Raw genomic sequence first — 5,619 nt, 5'->3', positions numbered from 1 at the left:
AATGGTGCCTGGTTGCCGCCAACATTCCTGTTCCTTCACTTAAGTGCTCTGCCGGAGCACTGGGTACATTGGTGTTTTCCTGCCTGGATGTTCTGAGCTATTTCTATGTGGAATGCCTGATCCGAGACTCCCACAGCCTCCTTGTTATGCCAATGATAGATGCCCGTCTGCTCAGCTGGCCAGGATTTGGGCAGAAGTGTTTAGGCCAAGAACATATCATAACACTTTTCTGTAAAAATGACCTTTAGGCTATGACAGCTAACCCTTTTGTGCTAGGTCCAGGATTGATCACACCAGAAGGTTGATTGCTGGTGGTGAACTCACCCCTCCAGGACCTGGCTTCAAGCCAAGACAGCTAGGTTCTAGCCTATGCTCACCACTTGCTAGTCATGGGGAATAGCTATTTCTCCCTTTGGGGGCCTCAGTCTTCCCATCTGTGAAATGAGGGGCTGGGAAATACAATCTCTAAGATTCCAATAAACTGGGACATTCCGAGATTTTACATGGATGTGGCCCAGGAGGTGACTGAGTGGAATGAAGGAGAAAGAGCCCTCAGCAGTCAGGAGTCCTGATTCCCAGTTCTGCCACTAAAAGCTGTGTCATTCTAGGTCAGCCTCTTAACCTCCCTAAGTCTCAATCTCCTTATCTAAAAGACTAGAAGGATATCACTGTCCTTCCCATTTCCTGATGTCATGGAGAGTCTCAGGTGAGATGGGGAACCACTTGGTAAGGTACAGATAACTACATGGTACTGGGGAATGGTTTCTTTACAATAGGAGAGCATCAAAAACTATTCCCGGACAGGCCCAGTGGCTCACACCTGTAATCCCAGCACTTTAGGGGGCCAAGACAGGTGAATCATTTGAGGTCAGGAGATCGAGACCAGCCTGGCCAACATGGTGGAACCTCATCTCTACTAAAAATACAAAAATTAGCTGGGCGTGGTGGCAGATGCCTATAATCCTAGCTACTTGGGAGGCTGAGGCAGGAGAATCACTTGAACCTCGGAGGCAAAGGTTGCAGTGAGCCAAGATCGCACTGCTGCTCTCCAGCCTGGGTGACAGAGTGAGACTCAAAAAAAAAAACAAAAAGCAAAAGAAAAAAACACTAGTCCCTTCAGAGGGAACATGAGTTCAGTTCAGCACCCTGTTGACTGAACAGTACCCACAGTTTAGTACCCTGTGGATCAAAGGACATAGTCTCTTTCCCATCTTCCTCCACTATTTCCCAGTGTGATGGAATCAATGAGCCAGGGTGATATCAGTCTTTACTGAGGACAAAACATCCCAAATGCCAGGTGTATTCCTTTATTCAGTAGGCAATTACTGAGAGCCTTCTATTCTTGCCCTCACAAATCTTCTAATTTAGAAGAGGAGACAATTAATAAGTTCCTAAATACCTAGGTGATACTCTTTTCAAAAGTACTCACTACTGGGAAGAAGACAAAGTGGAGGAGGAGGATGGAGAGGAACTGGAGGGGTGGTCAGTACAGGAAACCCTTAGTTCAATACTGGGTACATGGTAACTGCTCAGTAACACAACCTGATAGGCAGGATTCTGGAAGATGCCTTGGTTACTGAGGGAGCACATAGGAGAAGGACATGGAGACCAAGATGTGATAGCAGAGATAATTAGGAGTGAACGAGGAGAAGGCTGAAGGGAGAGTATTCCAGACTATGAACCAATGGCTGGGCAGGTGGCAGCTTGGTGGTAGGCTCCGGGAAGTCTGCACTGGCATGGGGGGATAAATGGGAGAGGGAAAGATCTTTGGGATAGAGAGGCCAATTAGGAAGAGGAGGCCACTGGAAGAGAGGTGACCATGCCTGAGGTAGTGACCATGGAGACAGGGAAGAGTGAGAATGTGGATGTTAATAAGGAGATCAAATCTGTAAGACTTAGAGATTCTGTGAGCCATAAGAGGGAATGTGTGGGCTAAAGGCAGCAGTAGGGTGATGGAAAGCCTGGCCAAGAGCTTCTAGAACTTGAAGCTCACCATTTTTGGATGACACTCTGTGAATAAAGTGTTCCCTATGAGATACTAAGATTAATATAGGGTAATCACTGGTGACAGAAACATCTGCTCATGCAGGTTCGTGTCAAGTCCAGGGTTGAAGGAGAACCCCTCATCCCAGGTAATGCTTGCCCCTCTGCCATCCCAGCACCTGTGAACTAGAATCTGGAGCCCAGTTGTATGCAGCTCCCACACCAAAAAGAGGCACAGACTCCAGAGCAGGAATTTCCCCCTGATAGGGCAGAGGAGGGGTAGGATAACTTCCTGCTGCCACCTTCCTCCTATTTCTGCTGGACTAGGGTCTGTCCCTTTGAAATGAATGGTTCCAGTATGAGAGATCAGAAAAAGGAGTGTGTGAGAGATTGCCTTTTCCCCAAATGGCCACACAAACAAATATCCCATCCCTCATGCTTTTCTTGCATTATGATATTGGCCTCCATCAGGATGTGGGTCTGCACTCCTTCCCCTTTAACTTACACTGACCTTTATAACTTTCTCAGTCAATAGATGTGGCAGAATTGATGCCCCATAGCTTCTGAGGGTAGGTTATAAAAGGCAATATGGCTCTCCCTGGCTCTCTCCCTCTGTCAAGATGCTTGTCCTTGGAATCCATGTTGTGAGAAAGCCCAAGTCACACACAGAGACCACATGTTCCAGCCAACAACCCCAGCTAGGTCCCCATTGAAAACCCACACCAACCACCAGATATGAGGGTTCAGACTCCAGCCCACAGTCTTCAAGTCTTCCAGCTGCAGTCCCAGACATCCTGAAACCATACTGCTGTGACCTGTCAGAATTTCCGACCCCAGAAACTGTGAGAGATAATAAATAATTACTGTTGTTTTAACCCACTAAGTTTTGGGGTGATTTGTTATGCAGCAATCGATAACTAATACAAACGATCACTAAGGTGACCCAGCATGCAGGGGGAGAGGTTAACCCAGGCCTTACACAGGGAGGGGCTTAGCCTCATATTGTTATCATCTCTCTCTGGCTTCATCATCGCTCTCACCACCTCCACCTCCACCACTATTTATAAAGCACCAGGTTCTTGGCATTCAATCTCTATAATCCCTATACCAATCAAGTAGGTATGCTTATCCAATTTTACAGAAGAGGAAACTGAGGTTCTGATGGCTTGTGTGGTTTGCCCAAGGACACAGAACCCACCAGTGTTAAACCTAAAGACAGATTATTGTGATGCTGTGATAGTAGCTGACCTTCACTGAGCACTGACTATGAGCCATGCACCATGTTAGGCACTTTACGTGCATTTGCCCACTTAGCCATCCCTGCAGCCCTATCAGGTAGGTTAATAATTAGCCCATTTTATGGTTGAAGAAGCCGAGTCCAAAGCAGGTAGGTAACCTACCCAATGATCCTCACCTAGATCTGCCTGATCCCTCCCTCTGCCGGAAACCATTCCACTATCTGGCTCCCTGTCCTTTAACAAGGCCCAGCAGGCAAAGGTAGGTGCTTCCTCCACTCTCTCTCAGTGCTGGCCTCTGGTCATTCCAGCCATGCAGCAGCAGGCAGCCCCAGGGTCCCAGGATGGCACCAAGGTGTGCCTGGGGCAGGGTGAGGAGCCACGACCAGGACAAACTTGGAATCCCAGTGCTCCACCAGACAATAAATAACCCCACACTAAGTGTCTAAGCTCTCCCAAAGCTCTCCCAAAAGCTGCATCAGATGGGCTTCCACATCTCAGACTGGAAAGCACTCAGGGCAGATTTATCCCTCCACGAGGTCAGACAGCCATTGTATTTCACCGTCGGGCCAACAAGGGCCCTCATTCTCTGGAATTATATTTCTATCAAATATTCATTTGTCTGGTTTATGGGCTCCTGAAGACCGGGTCCACTGGCTCCTGCCAGCCGCATGCTCGCCTGGCTGTGCCAATGCCCATTCTTTACCCTTTGCTCACAGCCCACTGCGTGGCAGAAGGCCCACCCCATGTTGTCCGCCTCCCCCACAGGGAAAGGATGAGGTCCCCTGAGCCCTCCCATAACTCTTTCCCTTCTCCAGGTCAACCCAGTGCTTAAGATTGGAAGCCGTAAGAGCAGGAGAAGGTCGCAACCACTTCCCCAAAACCGAGAGGCCTGCCACAGGTGCTGGCTGCTCCACCCAGAGGTGCTGGCTGTTCACACCTGCAACCCTTCTCTGAAGGACTGTCCTCAGCTGACAGGAGCTGCCTTACTCAGAGAAAGCTGCGAGGTTACCTCCCTGCACCCCAGGGGCAGCCCATAGCTGATGACTGCCTGTAGAACAGGGAAGACCTCTTGCCACCAGGTGGGACAAGCTCTGTGATGCAATTCCTACTCCGTAGCTCCCTGTGGGACCACAGCCTTGCCTACCTTCTTCTGCCCTGTCCTCTTCTGTCCCCTAAGGGTCCTCCCTCGATAAACCACACGTGTAAGTTTCACCTTCCAGGCTTTTCTTGAAGGAACTGAGCCCAAGATAGGACCTGAAGCCCAATAGCTCTTCATCCCACAACTTGGAGCTGATCTCCTGGATAGCTTCTCGCTCACACAGGAGAAATGGAGGTTCTCACACCACGTAGACCCTAGGGTGATGCTCCCTGTAAACCTGCCAGAGGCAGCCCCCTGCCTCGTTGCCCATTCTATAGAAGTGGAAATGAAGGTGCAGTGGCTTATCCAGGGTCAGGTAGTTAGTCTGGGGAAGATCTTGGAATAAAGGCCAGGACTATTTGACTCCAATCCGTTCTACCACACCAGAGTTTTCACTAGAAGGGGTGCCCTGAGCCCCATGCTTTACCCATCCCACCCTTTCAAGAGCAACTAAAATGCCACCTCTTGCAGGTAGCCTTCCTTGCTTACCTGTCAGAGCTCATCATGCACTCCTGTAGGCACAGCATATGTGCTTTGGTCTAGCTCTATCTTATTCCATCCTCATTTACAGTTAGGAGTTTCTCCACTTTCTTTCATGGAAACGTCCTTATCCCCAAAACCACAAACACTTATTTAGGGCTACAGAAGGGCCAAGAAGTCACCATCTGTGTAAGGAAATGTCATTTTCCTTAATAAAGGCAAACTCACATTCTCCAAGGATAGACTGGAGGAAATTCTTCCCGGGGAGAGGGGCCCCCGTCTCCGACTTGCCTGGGCCCCCAGTTTGCACCTTCCCTTTGAAGCATCTCTGATTACTGTTGCCATCACCAGGCTGACCTCAAAGGACACTCATGAACCATAACACTGTGACCCAATCATGGACAAATGTCCTTCCCATATCCCCAGCACCTAAGAGCTGGGACTGTTAGACCTGAGGTCAGGAATGGCATCTGTGAAATAAACACCAAGAGAATGATCACCCAGATCAGTGTTCACTGTCTTCAGGCATCCCAGCACTACCACTCACAGAATGTTGTGTACTCATGCCATCCACATAATTATTGACTTAATATATTTCTTTACATCAACTGTTTTTCTTAGCACAGATCTGTTTATTTAAAAAGGAAAGTTTTCTCTTTCCTGCATTAGAAAACCAGAATCACTTTGCACAAAAGCCACCATGGCCCAAGAAGGCTGTGAGCCTGTGCTCTGCTTTCTTCATTAAAATGAAAGATTTCAAGGGCTTGAAAGGTCTTAAAG

The sequence above is a fragment of the Papio anubis genome, chromosome 12 (assembly GCF_008728515.1).
Source record: "Papio anubis isolate 15944 chromosome 12, Panubis1.0, whole genome shotgun sequence".
Classification (NCBI taxonomy): Eukaryota; Metazoa; Chordata; class Mammalia; order Primates; family Cercopithecidae; genus Papio; species Papio anubis.
Note: the sequence above shows the minus strand (reverse complement) of the source record.